This window comes from Bos mutus, chromosome 6, assembly GCF_027580195.1.
Source record: "Bos mutus isolate GX-2022 chromosome 6, NWIPB_WYAK_1.1, whole genome shotgun sequence".
Lineage (NCBI taxonomy): Eukaryota > Metazoa > Chordata > Mammalia > Artiodactyla > Bovidae > Bos > Bos mutus.
The window spans coordinates 35,719,209-35,742,195 of record NC_091622.1 but is presented as its reverse complement, the minus strand read 5'-3'; the positions used below and the strand labels follow the sequence as shown (position 1 = coordinate 35,742,195).

Sequence of the window (22,987 nt, the reverse complement as noted above, 5' to 3'; positions counted from 1 at the left end):
CCACCTTACACTGTCTTTCTATGCCAAATTACATAAAACTTGAACCACGTCTTATTACATCTTGATTTACCACAGAATAGTTCCCATGACCCATCAAGATAATTCTTTAGGCTTACCAAGGGACAAATTTTTGCTTACTAGCTACATTAAGAAGAATGAGATATCATATCACCAGTTTCTCTTTAACGATGAACAGGGTCTCTGTTTTTTCCAACTGTAACTGTTAAATCTTTAAAAATCAAAGTGATGTGACATTCTACCTGAGCTCAATCTGAAACAAATATATTCCAATCAACATGTTATTCAATCACAGATTCTAGAGAACTCATCAAAAGCTAAGTCCTCCATCATTTACATTCTACTTTGACAACAAGCTAAGTCCTCCATCATTTACATTCTACTTTGACAACAAACCTATCTGCATCCCCCCACTTTTGTTATCTAATAGAAACTTTAGAGGAGGCAAGACAAATTTAACAAAGACTGTAAGTTATGGTAAAAAGCTGAGAAGCTTAAAAATTTAAAGTTTAAAAATCCAAGTTGAAAAATTCAGCCAGTCATAATTTATATTAATGCACCTTAAAATGACTACTCATTCTACAAACAGAGCGTTTTTTTCCTTCATTCCAGAGGTAGACTTATTTTTATGCTTCTCATAATATTTTCTTAATAGTGTTATTCTGAAGATTGTTCTTTTGTAAACAATAAGAAGTGTCATTATGTGTAAACAATGAATGATGCAAATGATCACTATATCTGCATATCCAGGATTCTTTTCTCAGTTCTCTTTCTCCTTGATCCCTTTCTATAGTTCATTATTTCCTGAAATTCCATTTTCTTTGGCTTTGGTGGTGCTTCACTAGCTTATATTCCTCTTATCTCTCCAAATGTTTTTTCTTATCACTTAGTATAGAAATTTCCCAGCATGCCATTGTTTTTGAAGAGTCTGTCCAGTTTGTCTTCAAGAAGACAATGAATGACTTCCAAACTCTAGCTCAGCCAGATTTTACTCTTATCTAATTACAGCTGCTTAGCTCTTGATCCCTAATGGATAATTCTTGGGAAGTAGTAGGAGAAGAAGAGAGGCTACACAAGAAATTGTGGACCAAATCACTTAAAGACTTTGAATGTTATGGTGGAAGAAAGAAATATCCTTGAATTAAAGTCTTGGAAATAAGAGAGGGAGGGGATCTGATTTATATTTCAAATAGGTATTTTAGTAACAGTGTGGATTTGGACTGTATGAGTGAGAGGGAAAAGGAAAACCAGTTAAGAAGTTATCAAAATCAAAGAGGAAATGAAGAGAACGTGGAGGATGCTGAGAACACTAAAAGGGAGAAAGAACTCTAAGTCAGCTAAATTTGAATGAGTCACAAGCCACTGCCCTGGCATACACACTCATATATTCACATGATTGGGATCTCTATTACAAACCCCACTGCAACACTTATCACAACTGTAATTCAATAATTATTTAAGGAGTCTCTCTGTTCCCCCAGAGAGTACAAGCTCCCTGAGGGTCTGAACCATGTTGTTTTGCCAAGAGCTGGCACATGGTCTGCTAGTACATAGTATGTACTCAAAAATATTTGGTAAGTTAATAAATTTGCCAAATATATAAAAATTCTAGAAACCTAAAGTCACAACAAAATCATAATGCTGAAAAGAAATTCATGTATCACCTAATAGCAAATAAAAGGTAAGAAAAGTTAAATGACTGTTTCAAGTCACAAAACTAATTTAATAACAGAGGGACTCATAGCATTCTGCTCCTCTATGACTAGAGGGAAAAAAAGAACCTGCACATACAGAAGGTAGATATGGGGGTATAATTCTGGAGATTATTATATAAGTGTACATACACACGCCCACATGTAATGCTGAGAATATAAATTTGTCACTGGATTTTGTCAACAGCTAGGAAATATGTCTCAATGCAGATATTTATATATATTTGCATGTGTGCCTAAATCTGTCGCTTGTGATTACTGAAAGATGATGACAAAAGTTTGAAAGGTCAATGGTTATTTTTAAGATTATGCTCAAGCAAGACATATGGCACTAGTTTTTACTTGAAATCTTACAGACAGCAGCCATGACATTAATAAATTGAATTTTCTTTTAGAGGTATGAAAAATATGTAAAACATTCAAAGTTAGCATTTCTGGTATTACCTGGGATTACTGGATTTTTCACTGTATATTTGACAACTTTACATATTTTTTCCATGCATCTACAATTTTAGGAAAAAATATGTAAGTAAAAATTGGACTAAATGGGGAGATACGTCATTTTACTGAATGAATGGCTCAACATTAAATATCTCAACTATACCTAATTAAACTTAAAAATCAATGGAAATTTCTTAATCTAGAAAAATATTCTGACATTATGGGAGAATATATGCTTATAATTACCCAGGAAAATCCTGAAAAAGAAAACTGAAGTGGAAGAATACCATTTTTAAAGTAAAAATGTTTATATTGCTCATTCTTTTAACTATTAAAAGTGAATTCAGTACCTAAGTATTTTAAAAATTATAAATATGTTGAGATAAAATATAGGAGAATATTTAATAATTTTAGATTCCCATACCATACCATTTCTAATATCCAAATATATTCAAGATTTAATTATGAAAATACAATACTACAAAAATATTGAGACAATATAAGCAAATATCCTATAACTTTGATGTAGGTCTTTTCTGGATAACACCAAACCCAAACAACACAAATTGATATACAGGATTAATAAAAGTTTTAAACTTCTTTATGGCAAAGAGAATTATGAGGTTCAACTGTGATTTACAAGGTGTGAGTATTTTCAATACGTAACAATAGAGTAATAGCTGTACTACTAAAGGAACTCTTACAAATCAGTTACCTGAAAGAAAACTCCCACTAGCTTAGAAAAACTGAAAAAAAGACAATTCACAGAAGAAAAATTGTGTGGGGACTCAAGCTTAAATAGGTTAAACTTCACAATAAATATGTAAAATTCTTTATGAGAAATAACATTCACTTACTATATTGAAAAATATGAAAAAGAATGATAACATCAGTACTGGAGAAGGTGTGGGAATGGGAACACATTTGGAGGTGGCTGCTCCAGCGTGAACTGGTACAACCTCTCAATGAAAAAAAATTTTGATGAGACAAATATTCTTTGACTAGGCAAGTCCACTTCCAAAAGTACATTCAAAGAAAATAGTGAAGTGTGAAAAATGTATGTTCAAGAATAGTCTCTGCAATGCTGTTTATAGGGGAAGGAGTTACTGAGCGGTGATTAAGAGCTTGGAATCGAGGAGCCAGACTGTCTGGATTTAGACTTCTGATGCAATCCTCTTCCTACCCATGTGATCTTCAGCAAGTTAAACTTTCTGTGCTTCAGTTTCTTCATGAGCAGAAACAATAATAGTAATTGCCTAATAGCATTTTAAGAATAAAATAGGCAAGCAAAAAAAACACACCCAGAACATTGCCAGGAACTTAGTAAGCACTGAATAAATGTTACCTATTATTATTATTATTGCTGAGAAAAAAATTCTGAAATGCTATTTATAGGGATGGCTTAAGTAAAGCATATTGATCAAAAGATCAGAACACTATGCAGTCCTTAGAAATGATGAGGTGAAATTACAAGTATGGAAAAATGCCACCATAGATGACATTAAATTTTTAAATAAAGGTGATAAAGTATTAATATACTACCCCATCTTTAACCAAACAAACGCAAATATATATGTGAGCATGCAGAGAAAAGAATATGGAAGCATGTAAACCAAAGTATGAACAGTGACTGAATCTGGGTATAGAATTATGGATGATTTTCATTTTCATCCCTATATTTGTGGCTTTAGGGTATGAAAAAAGTTTTTTTTTTAATTAATATATGTTACCTTCATAATATAAAATGAACATACCCATTTTGGAAAAAAAGGCAACTGGAAAGTTAATTATCACAATTAGAAGTGACGAGGGATTGATAATGCAGTTCAGGCAATGAAATAACCAGGGAAGGGATAGGTCCAGGTTTCATCAGAGGAAGACCAAATTCTCCAATTATCCACTCTTTAATTGCTAAAAAACATGTTTATAGATGATGATGATATATACAGTTGTGCTAAAAATTATATGAATGGCTTGGATTTTACAAACAGATATGTTAACAGGCTATGAATATATGAGACTAGGACTTGGGCTTAATTTTTTAAAAGATCAACCATCTACATTTTTCAATCTGAATTGCCAATTTCCCAAAAGTAACATTTAGGCCACCAACCAAACAAAGTTGCTTAGCAGCAGTAGATGACAGGATGATGGTAATATTATTAGGCTTATCTGTTTATGTCTACAAATTTAGCTGAACTCATCTAATATTAATTGATGCAGTCCAAATACCTAATTACACACATATGCACACACACATCATGTAACCATAGGTTACGAGTTATTGACTTGGTACCACTAACTGTGTTATTTTTCTGAAAGATTTGAAAGAGGTCAAGGAGAAGCCCCAGCAAGACAGTAGGAGGGGCAAATTTGCATTTAGAACAAACCCCATTCCCGCCAGAGACACTCAGAGGGCTCAAACAAACCTTGTGTGCACCAGGGTCCAGAGGCCCCACAGAGAGTGGGACAGACCTGTGTTTGAGTGTCTCCTGCCGAGGTACAGGTCAGCAGTGGGCTGCCACAGAGGCAGGGGCTCTGGGTGCAGCAGACTAGGGTATGGCATAAGCCCTTTTGGAAGAGGTCACCATTAACCCCACCATAGAGCTACCAGAACTTACACAGGACTGGGAAATAGACTCTTGGAGTCTAAACAGAACCTGTGTGCACCAGGACCCAGGAGAAAGGAGCAGTGACCCCACAAGAGACTGACCCAGATTTGCCCAAAAGTGTCTGTCTTCGGCAGAGGCGTGGGTTGGTGGCGGCCTGCTGCAGGGTTGGGGGTACTGAGTGTAGTAGTACATGCATAGGAACTTTTGAAGAGGTCGCCATTATCTTCATTACCTCCACCATAGTTTGGCCCCAGGTAAATAGCAGGGAGGGAACACAGCTCCATCTATCAACAGAAAATTGGATTAAAGATTTATGGAGCATGGCCCTGCCCATCAGAACAAGACCCAGTTTCCCCCTCAGTCAGTGTCTCAGGGAAGCTGCCATAAGCCTCTTATCCTTCTCCATCAGTGGGCAGACAGGATGAAAACCACAATCATAGAAAACTAACCAATCTGATCACATAGACCACAGCCTTGTGTAACTCAATGAAACTATGAGCCATGCCGTGTAGGGCCACTCAAGACGGACAGGTCATGGTGGAGAGTTTTGACAAAATGTGGTCCACTGGAGAAGGGAATGGCAAACCACTTCAGTATTCTTGCCTTGAGAACCCCATGAACAGTATGAAAAGGCAAAAAGATAGGAGACTGAAAGATGACTTCCCCAGGTTGGTATGTACCCAGTATGCTACCGGTGATCAGTGGAAAAATAACTCCAGAAAGAATGAAGAGATGGAGCCAAAGCAAAAACACTACCCAGTTGCGGATGTGAATGGTGATAGAAGCAAAGTCCAATGCTATAAAGAGCAATATTGCATAGGAACCTGGAATGTTAGGTCCATGAATCAAGACAAATTGGAAGTGGTCAAATAGGAGACATTTTAGGAATCAGCAAACTAAAATGGACTGGAATGGGTGAATCTAACTCAAATGATCATTATATCTACTACTGTGGGCAAGAACTCCTTAGAAGAAATGGGGTAGCCGTCATAGTCAACAAGAGAGTCCAAAATGGAGTACTTGGATGCAATCTCAAAAACGACAGAATGATCTCTGTTCATTCAATATTATAGTAATCCAAGTCTATGCCTCAACGAGTAATGCTGAAGCTCAAGTTGAACAGTTCTGTGAAGACTTTCTAGAACTAACACCCCAAAGCGATGTGCTTTTCATTATAGGGAACTGGAATGCAAAAGTGGGAAGTCAAGAGATACCTGGAGTAACAGGCAAATTTGGCCTTGGAGTACAGAAAGAAGCAGGGCAAAAGTTAATAGAGTTTTGCCAAGAGAATGCACTGGTCATAGCAAACACCCTCTTCCAAAAACACAAGAGAAGACTCTACACATGGACATCACCAGATAGTCAATACTGAAATCAGACTGATTATATTCTTTGCAGAAAGATGGAGAAGTTCTATACAGTCAGCATAAACAAGACTAGGAGCTGACTGTGGCTTAGATGATGAACTCCTTATTGCCAAATTCAGACTTAAGTTGAAGAAAGTAGGGAAAACCATTAGACCATTCAGGTATCAAATCCCTTACGATTATACAGTGGAAGTGACAAATAGATTCAGGGGATTAGATCTGATAGACAGGGTGCCTGATGAACTATGGACGGAAGTTCATCACATTGTACAGGAGACAGGAATCAAGACCATCCCCAAGAAAAAGAAATGCAAAAAAGCAAAATGGCTGTCTGAGGAGGCCTTACAAATAGCTGTGAAAAGAAGAGAAGCGAAAAGCAAAGGAGAAAAAGAAAGATACACACATTTGAATGCAGAGTTCCAAAGAATAGCAAGGAGAGATAAGAAAGCCTTCCTTAGTGATCAGTGCAAAGAAATGGAGGAAAACAATAGAATGGGAAAGACTAGAGATCTCTTTGAGAAAATTAGAGATACCAAGGGGACATTTCATGCAAAAATGGGCACAATAAAGGACAGAAATAGTATGGACCTAACAGAAGCAGAAGATATTAAGAAGAGGTGGCAAGAATACACAGAAGAACTGTACAAAAAAGATTCTCATGACCTAGATAACCATGATGGTGTGCTCACTCACCTAGAGCCAGACATCCTGGGATGCGAAGTCAAGTGGGCCTTAGGAAGCATCACTACAAACAAAGCTAGTGGAGGTGATGGAATTCCAGTTGAGCTATTTCAAATCCTGGAAGATGATGCTGTGAAAGTGCTGCACTCAACATGCCACTAAATTTGGAAAACTCAGCAGTGGACACAGGACTGGAAAAGGTCAGTTTCCATTCCAATCCCAAAGAAGGGCAGTGGCAAAGAATGTTCAAACTACTGCACAATTGCACTCATCTCACACGCTGGTAAAGTATGCTCAAAATACTCAGAGGTTTCAACAATATGTTAACCATGAGCTTCCAGATGTTCAAGCTGGATTTAGACAAGGCAGAGGAACCAGAGATCAAATTGCCAACATCCGCTGGATCATGGAAAAGCAAGAGGGTTCCAGAAAAACATCTATTTCTACTTTATTGACTATCCAAAGCCTTTGACTGTGTGGATCACAACAAACTGTGGAAAATTTTGAAAGAGATGGGAATACAGACCACCTGACCTGCCTCTTGAGAAACCTGTATGCAGGTCAGGAAGCAACAGTTAGAACTGGACATGGAACAACAGACTGGTTCCAAATAGGAAAAGGAGTACATCAAGGCTGTATATTGTCACCCTGCTTATTTAACTTATATGCAGAGTACATCATGAGAAACGCTGGGCTGGATGAAGCACAAGCTAGAATCAAGATTGCCTGGAGAAATATCAATAACTTCAGATATCCAGATGACACCAACCTCATGGCAGAAAGCAAAGAAGAACTAAAGAGCCTCTTGATGAAAGGGAAAGTGGAGAGTGAAAAAGTTGAATTAAAACTCAACATTCAGAAAACTAAGATCATGGCATCCAGTCCCATCACTTCATGGCACATAGCTGGGGAAACAGTGAGAGACTTTATTCTGGGGGCTCCAAAATCACTGCAGACGGTGATTGCAGCAATGAAATTAAAAGGCGCTTACTCCTTGGAATAAAAGTTATGACCAACCTAAACAGCATATTAAAAACAGAGACATTACTTTGCCAACACAGTTCCGTCTAGTCAAAGCTACAGTTTTTCCAGTAGTCACGTGTGGATGTGAGAGTGGACTATAAAGAAATGAGTGCCAAAGAATTGATGCTTTTGAACTGTGGTGTTGGAGAAGACTCTTGAGAGTCCCTTGGACTGCAAGCAGATCCAATCAGTCCATCCCAAAGGCAATCAGTCTTGAATATTCATTGGAAAGACTGATGCTGAAGCTGAAACTCCACTACTTTGGCCACCTGATATGAAGAACTGACTCACTGGTAAAGACACTGATGCTGGGAAAGATTGAAGGCAGGAGTATAAGGGGACGACAGAGGATGAGATGGATGGCATCACCGACTCACTGGACACGAGTTTGAGTAAACCCTGGGAGTTGGTGATGGACAGGGATGCCTGGAGTGCTGCAGTTCATGGGGTCACAAAGAGTCAGACATGACAGAGCGACTTAACTGAATGGAATAGCAGTTTTAAGACTATTTTGATGCTGCCTCTAAGCAAAAACATAGTATCTCAGAAGCACATTTCGAAGGCCTTATTATTAAAAATCTAAGACTGATTAATCTCTGAGCATCAGAAAGACCTTTAATATTACTGATTAACTTATTAACATTTAAATATTTGTTTCAAAGGATGGGATTAATTTATAGATCTCTAAACAAAAAACAAGGAAAGCAAAGGGATGAGGTAGAATTTGATCAAAACGGCTTACTTATCTGTAGAAATCAGCAGATCTGCTTTAATTACTAGATATTTTGATGTCATTGATTTTATTAAATGATGGAAACTGTATACAGCTGATTTAATGCCAAGGGTCTACATAATGAGTTTAATGCAAAATGTGAAGAATATTAACCCCCTCAAACTCTCAGCAAAAGCATCATTAGAGGGTATTTGGTCTCTTCATCAATGTCTATTTAACAGACAGATTTTAAAATTAAGAGTAAATACAAATATTTAGATTTTCCTAATATTCTCAGTTTTGAATAATTTTTCTCAAAGGAAACTTGAAACTCAAAAGTGAAAGTGATAAGTGTTATTCACTCAGTTTTGTCTGACTCTTTGTGATCCCAAGGACTGTAGCTTGCCAAGCTCCTCTGTCCATGGAATTCTCCAAACAAGAAGAATGGAGTAGTTAGCCACTCCCTTCCCCAGGGATCTTCCCGACCCAGGGATGGAGACCAGGTCTCCTGCATTGCAGGAGAATTCTTTACAGTCTGAGTCACTGGGAAAGCCCCCAAACTCAAAGGATTCATGTAATAATAGTGAAGAAGTAAAAATTTTATAGTGGCTGCTGCTGCTAAGTCGCTTCAGTCGTGTCCGACTCTGTGCGACCCCATAGACGGCAGCCCATCAGGCTCCCCCGTCCCTGGGATTCTCTAGGCAAGAACACTGGAGTGGGTTGCCATTTCCTTCTCCAATGCATGAAAGTGAAAAGTGAAAGGGAAGTCGCTCAGTCGTGTCTGACTCTTCGCGACCTCATGGACTGCAGCCCACCAGGCTCCTCCATCCACGGGATTTTCCAGGCAAGAGTACTGGAGTGGATTGCCATTGCCTTCTCCATTTATAGTGGAGTTGCTGTTTATGAGGAAATCAGGTTCCAAAGCTGGAATGTGGAAAAAAAATCATGCATAGCCAATGTTATTCTTTAAAATTCTTAAAGTACAATAGCCTCACCATGTCTAAAGAAAATAGTTTTCTTCCTGTATTGTTACAGCCTGCTGGGTCTTCAGGTACACAGTGCCTTAGAGCAGATTCTCAACAAAAACAAACAAAACAAAAAACATCTGAGACTGAGGCAAGGATGGGAATGTTAGTAGATTACTTTGAAGTAGGGGACAGGTTAGCAAGGGTGAGGAAAAGCAGCAAGTGGGGATGTCAAACAAGAAACAATATGCATAGCTATTTTACAAGAATACCAAGACACACAACAGTTCATTTAAAAGATGCTGTGTTTGAGAGCCTGGAATTCACTAGATGGGATACAAGGGGAGAGAGGCTATGGGATGGAAGATTCCACAGAAGGGAGAAAGCAGGCATCTACCTGGTTTCCTCCTCACTCCTGTTCCCCAATGCTATGGTTCACTCAGAGACATTTAACTGTTCTAGACTTCCAAGTTACTTTATCCAGTCCATCAGGAATTCAAATCCTAGTCCAGGGCCCAGAAGTGATGGGGGAAGCTATGGGCAGGTGGCTGTTTGGCTCAACTGCAAGGCAGAAACCCAAGGAAAGGACCCAGCATTCCCAAAGCAGGTGAAAAATCAATCCCTGGACTTCTCTGGTGGTACAGGGTTAAGAATTCACCTGCCAATGCACAGGATGTGAGTTTGATCCCTACCCTGGAAAGATTCCATATGCCACAGGGCAACTAAGTCCACGAGTTACAACTACTGAGCCCACCTGCCTAGAGCTCATGCTCCAAAACAAGAGAAGCGAGCACACCCCAACCTGAGAGTAGTCCCTGTGTGCAGCAACAAAGACCAAGTGAAGCCAAAAATAAATAACACGACAAAAATAAAATTTAAAAACCCCAAACTTAAAAAAAAAAAAAAAATCCCTGGTGGTAGATTGGTCCTGGAGGTTGGTAAATACCAAGGCAATCTAGGGGAGGTCACAAGATATATGTCTAATAATTTGAAGAAGTTGGTTTGCATTTAGACGTTTTACTAGATAAGAAAAAATATTTTCCTTAAATATTAAAAGACATATTCAATACTCTAAGAAATAATATATTTCAGAAGAAAGTAAAAACTAAGACAAATGAAGTAAAAAGAAAGTCATGCCTCTTGTATTGTTTCTAAGGAGCCCAATTCATTAAGCTTGGTATGATGGCAAAACCTGATCTTCCCCTTAAAGCAACTAACTGTACATATACTTCAATACCACTTTATCAATTATCTAATAGGCACCAGGACTTTCTCTTATGGTCTCACTTAAGTTTCAAAGCAAATTCTGTAGGTCCCATTTTACAGAAAACTTAACAGAATAACAAAGCAGAAAGTCAAACCTACCAAATCACAGAACAAAGACTAGCATAATTTTTTTATTATGCCATGTTATCCAAACCACTGAAAATCCAGTACCCATTTTAATAATTATCAACACTTGGAAAAAGAAATTTCTTCCAATCTCTAACAATAACATTCTTTAGGAGGACTTGTACTTGTCTTAGAAACCAGAATAGGCATCTGCCACCACCAAGGCGGGGCTGAACAGGGAGGCACAGGCTGCATTGCTTAGGGTAAGGACGGGGCCTGAATGCCCTGAGGGTAATCTGAGGGAGCTAACTGAGATAGCAACCCAAACTGTGGGATAGCCAAAGAGAGAGAAAGAGAGAGACAGAGAACTTTCCTGCAAAAAGCCCTAACCTAAGGCACTGCCAGGCCCGCTCACAGAACAAAGGACTGAGTGAATACCAGAGGAGATCAAGCTGGCTGTGGACTGGCCCGTGCCCCACCGGAGACAGAGAGGCAGGCAGGTGGCATCTCGGCCTCAGAGACAGCATCCTCTACCAAACTGCGAGCAGGCTCCCAGTTGCTAACCAAGTCTTCTGGGATCCTGGACGGTTGACATCCACCAGGAGGGCTGCAGTGAGATCAGCTCTCCAGAAGAGACACACGGCACACCTGAGACAGGGGTCCTAGGAAACCGAAAGGCTGGGACAGGGGAGGCGATAAGACGCACCACACTTGGGGAGAGTGCGCTCACCAAGCACCTGGTCACCTGAGCTGCTCGGACCTGGGACGGGCACAAAACTAAGGCCTGACGGAGGCTGTGCCTTCGTGGAGTAACCAAGAACCTGAACCTGAGTGGCTTAGACCTGGGGAGTGCATGCAACCCAGGGCCCGCTTTAGACAGTTCTCCTGCAGAGCAACCTGGAGCCTGAGCAGTGTAGACTGGGAAAGCACACATGCTGGGGGCAAACCCAGTGTAGCTGAGACACTGCGAGCACTCCCCACACACCCCAGTGATATCTGTTTGCAGTGTTCCTCCCTCTCCACAGCACGACTGAAAAAGTGAGCCTAAATAAGTGACCACCTTTGCCCCCTTGTGTCAGGGCAGAAATTAGACACTGAAGAGACTTAGACTTGCAAACAGAAGAAGCCAAAATAAACAGAGGGAACTGCTTTGGAAGTGACGTGCAACAGTTAAAACCCTGTAGTTAGCACGGAGTACATTGGAAGGGGTCTGTAGATCTTGAGAAGTATAAGCTAGAACAAGGAACTATCTGAAACTGAACTGATCCCACACTGCCTGCAACAGCTCCAGAGAAATTCATAGATATATTTTTACTATTATCATTTTTTAAATGTTTAATTTTTAAAATTTTTAAGTATTCTATTATTTCTTTAATATTCATTTTTATAATCTACTATTACCTCACAAAAAAAAAGACCTTATTTTTAAAGCAAACTTCATATATATTTTTTATAATTTTTGTGATTTTGTTTTTTTAATGTATTTTTGAGAGTCTAACCTCTACTCTAGATTTTTAATCTTTGCTTTTTGGTATTTGTTATTAATTTTGTACCTTTAAGAATCCAATCTTCAGTACCCATTTTTACTTAGGAGTGTGATTACTGGCTTGATTGCCCTCTCCCCCTTTTGACTCTTCTTTTTCTCCCTTAGGTCACCTCTATCTCCTCCCTCCCCCTTCTCTTCTCTACTTGACTCTGTGAATCTCTTTGGGTATTCTGGGCTGTGGAGAACACTTACGGAACTGATTACTAGCTAAATCTGTTCCTTTTGACCCCCCTCTTCTCCTCCTGGTCACCTCTATCTTCTTCCTCCCTCTTCTTTTCTCTATGTAACTCCGTGAACCTCTCTGGGTGTTCCAGGCTGTGGAGGGCACACAGGGATTTGTTTACTGGCTAGATTGCTCTCTCCCCTTTTGATTCCCCCTCTTCTCCTCCTGGTCACCTCTATCTCCCTTCTTCTCTTCTCCATGTAACTCAGCAAACCTTTCTGGATGTACCTCTTTGTGGAGAATCTTTTATCCATTAACCTAGATGTTTTATCAACAGTGCTGTATGGATGGAGAAGTCTTGAGGCTACTGTAAGAATAAGTCTGAAAACCAGAGATAGGAGGCTTAAGTCCAAAATCTGAGAATACCAGAGAACCCCTGGTGTTACATTAATTGATAAGAGCTCATCCAAAAGCATCCATACATACACTGAAACCAAGCTCCATCCAAGAGCCAACAAGTTCCAGAGAAAGACATACCATGCAAATTCTCCAGCAACGCAGGAACATAGCCTTGAGCTTTAATATACAGGCTGCCGAAAGTCACACCAAACCCCTAAACATCTCAAAACTCACTACTGGACACTTCATTGCATTCCAGAGAGAAGAAATCCAGCTCCACCCAGCAGAACACCTACGCAAGCTTCCCTAACCAGGAAACCTTGACAAGCCACTCGTCCAACACCACCCACAGGGAGGAATCTCCACAATAAAGAAGAACCACAAACTGCCAGAATATAGAAAGGCCACCCCAAACACAGAAATCTAAACAAGATGAAAAGGCAGAGAAATACTCAGCAGGTAAAGGAACATGATAAATGCCCACCAAACCAGACAAAAGAGGAGGCAATAGGGGTCTACCTGAAAAAGAATTCAGAATAATGACAGTAAAAATGATCCAAAATCTTGAAAACAAAATGGAGTTACAGATAAATAGCCTGGAAACAAGGACTGAGAAGATGCAAGAAAAGTTTAACAAGGACGGAGAAGAAATAAAAAAGAGTCAATCAATAATGAATAATGCAATAAATGAGATCAAAAACACTCTGGAGGGCAACAACAGTAGAATACTGAGGCAGAAGATAAGATAAGTGAGGTAGAAGATAGAATGGTAGAAATAAATAAAACAGAGAGGAAAAAAGAAAAAAGAATTAAAAGAAATGAGGACAACCTCAGAGACCTCTGGGACAATGTTAAATGCCCCAACATTCGAATCATAGGAGTCCCAGAAGAAGAAGACAAAAAGAAAGGCCATGAGAAAATACATGAGGAGATAATAGTTGAAAACTTCCTAAAATGGGGAAGGAAATAGCCACCTAAGTCCAAGAAACCCAGAGAGCCCCAAACAGGATAAACCCAAGGTGAAACACCCCAAGACACATATTAATCAAATTAACAAAGATCAAACACAAAGAGCAAATATTAAAAGCAGCAAGGGAAAAACAACAAATAACACACAAGGGATTCCCATAAGAATAACAGCTGATCTTTCAATAGAAACTCTTCAGGCCTGGAGGGAATGGCAGGACATACTTTAAGTATGTGATGAAAGAAAATAACCTACAGCCCAGATTACTGTACTCAGCAAGGATCTCATTCAAATATAAAGGAGAAATCAAAAGCTTTACAGACAAAAAAGGCTGAGAGAATTCAGCACCACCAAATCAGCTCTTCAACAAATCTTAAAGGATCTTCTCTAGTCAGGAAACACAGGAAAGGTATATAAACTTGAACCCAAAAAAACCAAAGTAAATGGCAATGGGATCACACTTATCAATAATTACCTTAAATGTAAATGGGTTGAATGCTCCAACCAAAAGACAAAGACTGGCTGAATGGATACAAAAATAAGACCCCTATATATATTGTCTACAAGAGACCCACCTCAAACCTAGAGACACATACAGACTGAAATGAAGGGCTGGAAAAAGATATTCCACGCAAATGGAGACCAAAAGAAAGCAGGAGTAGTAATACTCATATCAGATAAAATAAACATTGAAATATAGGCTGTGAAGAGAGAAAAAGAAGGACACTACATAATGATCAAAGGATCACTCCTAGAAGAAGATATAACAATTATAAATATATATGCACCCAACATAGGAACACTGCAATATGTAAGGCAAATGCTGCCAAGAATGAAAGGAGAAATTAACAATAACACAATAAAAGTGGGAGACTTTAATACCCCACTCACACCTATGGATAGATCAACTAAACAGAAAATTAGCAAGGAAACACAAACTTTAAAAGATGCAATGGACCAGTTAGACCTAATTGATATCTATAGGACATTTCACCCCAAAACAATGAATTTCACCTTTTTCTCAAGTGCACACAGAACCTTCTCCAAGATAGATCACATCCTGAGCTATAAATCTAGCCTTGGTAAATTCAAAAAAATTGAAATTATATCAAGCATCTTTTCTTATCACAATGCAGTAAGATTAGATATCAACTACAGGAAAAAAAACTATTAAAAATGCCAACATATGGAGGCTAAACAACACATTTCTGAATAACCAACAAATCACAGAAGAAATCAAAAAAGAAATCAAAATATGTATAGAAACTAATGAAAATGAAAACACAACAATCCGAAACCTATGGATTCAGTAAAAGCAGTGCTAAGGGGAAGGTTCATAGCAATACAAGCCTACCTCAAGAAACAGGAGAGAAATCAAATAAATAACCTAACTCTACACCTAAAGCAACCAGAAAAGGAAGAAATGAAGCACCCCAGGTTAGTAGAAGGAAAGAAATTATAAAAATTAGGGCAGAAATAAATGCAAAAGAAACAAAGGAGACCATAGCCCAAATCAACAAAGCCTAAAGCTGGTTCTTTGAGAAGATAAAATAGACAAACCATTAGTCAGCCTCATCAAGAAACAAAGGGAGAAGAATCAAATCAACAAAATTAGAAATGAAAATGGAGAGATCACAATAGACAACACAGAAATACAAAGGATCATAAGAGACTACTATCAGCAACTATATGCCAAAAAAATGGACAACTTGGAAGAAATGGACAAATACTTAGAAAAGTATAACTTTCCAAAACTGGACCAGGAAGAAATAGAAAATCTTAACAGACCCATCACAAACACAGAAATTGAAACTGTAATCAGAAATCTTCCAGCAAACAAAAGCCCAGGACCAGATGGCTTCACAGATGAATTCTACCAAAAATTTAGAGAAGAGCTAACACTTATCCTACTCAAACTCTTCCAGAAAATTTCAGAGGAAGGTAAACTTCCAAACTCATTCTATGAGGCCACCATCACCCTAATACCAAAACCAGACAAAGATGCCAAAAAAAGAAAACTACAGGCCAATATCACTGATGAACATAGATGCAAAAATCCTTAACAAAATTCTAGAAAACAGAATTCAACAACATATTAAAAAGATCATACATCATGACCAAGTGGGCTTTATCCCAGGGATGCAAGAATTCTTCAAGATTTGCAAATCAATATGATACATCACATTAACAAATTGAAAGGTAAAAATCACATGATCATCTCAATAGATGCAGAGAAAGCCTTTGACAAAATTCAAGATTGATTTAAGATAAAAACCTCAGAAAGCAGGAATAGAAGGAACATACCTCAATAATACCTCATAATAAAAGCCATATATGATAAACCCACAGCAAAAATTATCCTTAATGGTGAAAAATTGAAAGCATTTCCCCTAAAGTCAGGAACAAGACAAGGGTGTGCACTCTCACCACTACTATTCAACATAGTTTTGGAAGTTTTAGCCACAGCAATCAGAGAAGACAAAGAAATACAAGGAATCCAGATTGGAAAAGAAGAAGTAAAACTCTCACTGTTTGCAGACGACATGATCCTCTACATAGAAAACCCTAAAGACTCTACCAGAAAATTACTTGAGCTAATCAATGAATATAGTAAAGTTGCAGGATATAATATTAACAAACAGAAATCCCTTGCATTCCTATACACTAACAATGAGAAAAACAGAAAGAGAAATTAAGGAAACAATTCCATTCACCATTGCAACGAAAATAATAAAATACTTAGGAATAATTCTACCTAAAGAAACAAAACACCTATATATAGAAAACTATAAAACACTGATGAAAGGAATCAAAGAGGACACAAATAGATGGAGAAATACACCATGCTCATGGATTGGAAGAATCAATACAGTGAAAATCAGTATACTATCAAAGCAATCTATAGATTCAATGCAATCCCTATCAAGCCACCAATGGTATTTTTTAGGGAATTAGAACAAATAATTTCACAATTTGTATGGAAATACAAAAAACCTTGAATAGCCTAAGCAATCTTGAGAAGAAGAATGGAACTGGAGAAATCAACCTGACTGACTTCAGGCTATACTACAAAGCTTCAGTCATCAAGACAGTAGGGTACACACAAAGACAGAAATATAGATCAATGGAACAAAATAGAAAGCCCAGATATAAATCCATGCACCTATGAACATCTTATCTTTGACAAAGAAGGCAAGAATGTGCAATGGAGAAAAGACAATCTCTTTAACAAGTGGTGCTGGGAAAACTGGTCAACCACTTGTAAAACAATGAAACTAGAACACTTTCTAACACCATACACAAAAATAAACTCAAAATGGATTAAAGATCTAAACATATGACCAGAAACTATAAAACTCCTAGAGGAAAACATGGGCAAAACACTCTCTGATGTAAATCATAGCAGGATCCTCTATCACCCACTTCCCAGAGTAATGGAAATAAAAGCAAAAATAAACAGTGGGACCTAATTAAACTTAAAATCTTTTGCACAAGGAAGGAAACTATAAGCAAGGTGAAAGACAGCCTTCAGAATGGGAGAAAATAATAGGAAATGAACCAACTGACAAAGAATTAATCTCAAAAATATACAAACAACTCCTGCAGCTCAACTGCAAAAAAAGTAAACGACCCAATCAAAAAATGGCCCAAAGAACTAAACAGACATTTCTCGAAAGAAGACATACAGATGGCTAACAAACACATGAAAAGGTGCTCAACATCACTCATGATCAGAGAAATGCAAGTCAAATCTACGATGAGGTACCATCTCATCCCAGTCAGAATAGCTGCCATCCAAAAATCTACAAACAATAAATGCTGGAGAGGGTGTGGAGAAAAGGGAACCCTCTTACACTGTTGGTGGGAATGCAAACTAGTACAGCCACTATGGAGAACAGTGTGGAGATTCCTTAAAAAACTGGAAATAGAACTGCCGTATGACCCAACAATCCCACTGCTGGGCATACACACCAAGGAAACCAGAATTGAAAGAGACACGTGTACCCCAATGTTCATCGCAGCACTGTTTACAATAGCCAGGACATGAAAGCAACCTAGATGTCCACTGGCAGAAGAGTTGATAAGAAAGCTGTGGTACAGTAACACAATGGAATCTTACTCAGCTATTAAAAAGGATGCATTTGAATCAGTTCTAGTGAGGTGGATAAAACTGGAGCCTATTATACAGAGCAAAGTAAGCCAGAAAGAAAAAACACCAATACAGTATACTAATGCATATATATGCAATTTAGAAAGATGGTTAATGATTATCCTATATACGAGACAGCAAAAGAGACACAGATGTATAGTACAGTCTTTTGGACTCTGTGGGAGAAAGCGAGGGTGGGATAATCTGAGAGAATAGCATTGAAATATGTATATTATGAAACAGATAGCCAGGCCAGGTTCAACGCCTGAGACAGGGTGGTCAGGGCTGGTGCACTGGGATATCCCAGAGGGATGGAATGGGGAGGGAGGTGGGAGGGGGGTTCAGGATGGGGAACACATGTAAACCCCTGGCTGATTCATGTTAATGTATGGCAAAAACCACTACAATATTGTAAAGTAATTAGGCTCCAATTAAAATAAATTAAAAAAAGAAAGACATCCCATATTCATGGATTGGACGATCATCGGAAAAGCAAGAGAGTTCCAGGAAAAAAATCTATTTCTGCTTTATTGACTATGCCAATATGTGACTGTGTGGATCACAATAAACTGTGGAAACTTCTGAAAGAGATGGGAATACCAGACCACCTGACCTGCCTCTTGAGAAATCTGTATGCAGGTCAGGAAGCAACAGTTAGAACTGGACATGGAACAACAGACTGGTTCCAAATAGGAAAAGGAGTACATAAAGGCTGTATATTGTCACCCTGCTTATTTAACTTATATGCAGAGTACATCATGAGAAATGCTGGGCTGGAAGAAGCACAGGCTGGAATCAAGATTGCCGGGAGAAATATCAATCACCTCAGATATGCAGATGACACCACCCTTATGGCAGAAAGTGAAAAAGAACTAAAGAGCCTCTTGATGAAGGTGAAAGAGGAGAGTGAAAAGGTTGGCTTAAAACAACATTCAGAAAACGAAGATCATGGCATCTGGTCCCATCACTTCATGGGAAATAGATGGGGAAACAGTGGAAACAGTGTCAGACTTTATTTTTGGGGGCTCCAAAATCACTGCAGATCACCATCATACACTGCAGCCATGAAATTAAAAGACCCTTACTCCTTGGAAGGAAAGTTATGATCAACCTAGATAGCATATTCAAAAGCAGGGACATTACTTTGCCAACAAAGGTCCATCTAGTCAAGGCTATGGTTTTTCCAGTGGTCATGTATGGATGTGAGAGTTGGACTGTGAAGAAAGCTGAGCACCGAAGAATTGATGCTTTTGAACTGTGGTGTTGGAGAAGACTCTTGAGAGTCCCTTGGACTGCAAGGAGATCCAACCAGTCCATTCTGAAGGAGATCAGCCCTGGGATTTCTTTGGAAGGACTGATGCTGAAGCTGAAACTCCAGTACTTTGGCCACCTCATGTGTAGAGTTGATCACTGGAAAAGACTCTGATGCTGGGGGTGATTGGGGGCAGGAGGCGAAGGGGATGATAGAGGATGAGATGGCTGGATGGCATCACTGACTCGATGGACGTGAGTCTGAGTGAATTCTGGGAGTTGGTGATGGACAGGGAGGCCTGGCATGCTGCGATTCATGGGGTTGCAAAGAGTCAGACACGACTGAGCGACTGAACTGAACTGAACTGAATATAACAATAATACTCCCCAAACTGACCTACAGATTCAACAGAATTCCTATCAAAATCCCAGCTGGCTATTTTTTTTTTTTTTGCAGAAATTTATAATATGACTCTACAATTATTATGCAAACAAAAGGGGCAATCTTGAAAAGAACAAAGTTGGAAGATGAACACTATTTGAATTCAAAACTTACTAAAAAGTGACAGGAATCAAGACAGTGTGGTAACCACATAAGGATAGACATATATCAATGGAATAAAACTTAAAGTGCATAAATAAGCCCTAACACTATAGTTCGGAGAAGGCGATGGCACCCCACTCCAGTACTCTTGCCTGGAAAATCCCATGGACGGAGGAGCCTGGTGGGCTGCAGTCCATGGGGTCGTGAAGAGTCGGACATGACTGAGCGACTTCACTTTAACTTTTCACTTTTCACTTTCATGCATTGGAAGAGGAAATGGCAACCCACTCCAGTGTTCTTGCTTGGAGAATCCCAGGGACAGGGAAGCCTGGTGGGCTGCCGTCTCTGGAGTCGCACAGAGTCAGATACTACTGAAGCAACTTAGCAGCAGCAGCAGCAGCAACAATATAGTTAACCAATTTCTGACAAGAGTGCCAAGACAATTCAGTTTTCAACAAATGGTACTAGGACAATTGCACACCCACAGGCAAAAGAATGGAACTGGACTCCTTTCTTATACCACACAAAAATTAATTGCAAATTAACTCCATAGACTTAAGTGTAAGAGTTAAAACAATAAAGCTCTTTTAAAAAATCTTAACAAGTTAGGCAAAACCTTAGATACAATACCAAAAGCATACGTAACAATAGAAAAATTAAATATATTTGCCTTTATCAAAATTAAACATTTTCTGTTTGAAAGGATACCATTAAAATGAGACGACAACTCATAGGAGAAAATATATGCATATCCCACATCTGATAAGGGACTAATATCTAAAATATACAAAGGACTTTTACAATTCAATCATAAAGACAAAATCCAAGTAAAAACAGTCTGAGGATCTGAATAGACATTTTTCCAAAGATATACAAATGGTCAATAAGCATATAAGAAAATATTCAATGTCATTAGTCATCAGAGAAATGCAAATCAAAACCACAATTAGATACCACTTACCATGCAGACTCCAAAATTCCTCTTAAAGGGTAAAGATACGGAGAACAGGAAGGAAACATACAAACACCAGAAACAAATTCATTTATGCAGGAAAGTAATATGTGATTGAATTGGTATTGTAAATTAGCAAAGAGATGTACTACTCAATGAATGGTCTAGTAATAATTAGCTATCTACTGGAAGAAAAATCAAACTGGATCAAAAAATTCTAGAGAAAGTAAAAACCTAAGCATAAAAAGTCTATAAATGTGACAAAAGAAAAATATGTGTTATAATATTTTTATGATATATCACTATTAAGCAAGAGAACATAATTAATATTATTTAGAAATATTATTAAGACCTAAATCCTGATAAGCAAAAAGAGGAAGAGTTGATACATTAAATTAAAATTTAAAAAATTTATAAAGCACCATAAATAAAACTAAATGACAAACAACAGAATAGGATAAAATGTTTGCAATGTTTATAACAGACCAAAGATTATTTTCCAGAAGATCTAAGGAACTCCCACAAAGCAGTAAGAGAGCTGTACATAAAGAATCACACTCAGGATGTACACTATAATTCTGTTTTAGTATCAAAAAATTGACAACCTCAGCCCTCATCAACTGAGGTAGAGCTAAGTTAGAATAAATTCCCATTATCTAATAGTTAAAAGAATGAGGTTTATAGATCTTTTGACATTAAAAGTTCTAGTGCTACCATAAAAACAATCAAGCTTCACAGTACACACACACCTTGATCCCATTCATATTTTAAAATAGATTATGGCTGTGTTCAAAAAGGATACACACCTGGCTACTAATTTTCTCTCTAGAGAGGAGGTTGGAATGGGAGGAACTACTGGAGGATATTTTTATTCAATATACCTCTACACTGTTTGAATATTTTACAATGATAATATTACCTAGTCAACTAAATTTAATAACCTGTAACTGGAAATACATGTGAAAACATAGTAATTAAGAGTCACCTAGAAGTCTAGTATCCAGAACACCAATCATATATTACTGGTGTATTTTCTTCCAGCTTTATGATTGTAGATTTCTTAAAAATATCACCTTGTATCTAAAATTTATAGCATTTAATGAGGATTTCCCCTTTGGAAAAAAATCCTCCTCATCTACTGACCATCTCATTCTATTGACCATACAATGTATACATTGTTTTCGCCTAAGTTATTAAGAAAAGTATTTCGTTTGTTGTTCAGTGCTTCATGATGTGAGAATTGTCCTTAAATGGCAGACTTTCTACCAATGATCTTTATTAACATTTATGGACTATAGTCACTGACCTAACTGTGGTCACAGGAACTGAACTATTTTTTTCTTATCCTAAATATGGGAACTTCAAAATAAACCAATTCTGCCTCTTTGGACTCAATCAGATAAATGAGTACAGCACTTAGTACTGTACTCAATAAACACGGTGCTCTCTCACATTACAAAGGAGATAGTTGTTCTAGGTAGAACTTTTCTCCACAGAAGACTGTAAATATCTTGCAACCCTGTAGTCACTATGATCTAAGCTAGAGTTTATATTTAGAGTCATCTGAAGATTGTACTATTACTAGTTCCATGCAGCTGAATGAGTCTGTAAATTAATGGAGTGGATAAGCAGATATACTATTAAAAAAAAAAAAACTTGTTGAGAATTTCTTAGAGCTTTAAACTGTGAATGTTCTTTCTTCATCTTTCCTTATAAGTGGAAGGAATGTATTTGATATCAGAAATATTGATAGGAAAGCTAAAAGCAAAGTCTCTGGTTTTCAAGATCATATTTCGTGTATTAATGATTAAACACCTTTGAGGAATAACAGGGAAAATATAAAGCTTTATGAAAAGTTCTTGTGCCTAGTGATATAGCATCTACCAAGGAGATTAGTTTATTTCTAATCTATTCCTAGAAAACAAATGTAGCTGAAGTTACATTTTTCTGTCACTGACATATTCCACTTGCTACTTTCCACCCATTAGCAATGATTTACAAAAAAATTACATACTATATCAAACTCATTCCCTCTTTTTCTAATCAATTTTTTAAATTGATTTTTAAATGTTTTTAATAAAAGTAATACTAATTCCCAGAATTTTAAATAAAGTTGTTTGAAACATTAAAAATTATGGTTTCATAAAAAGGC

The 22,987-nt window shown here is 37.9% G+C and overlaps 1 protein-coding gene across 1 annotated transcript in view; it reads right to left on the bottom strand.

Annotated features, from left to right (window-relative positions):
* Positions 1 to 22,987, bottom strand: part of FAM13A (family with sequence similarity 13 member A) — a 311,477-nt gene that overhangs the window by 248,448 nt on the left and 40,042 nt on the right.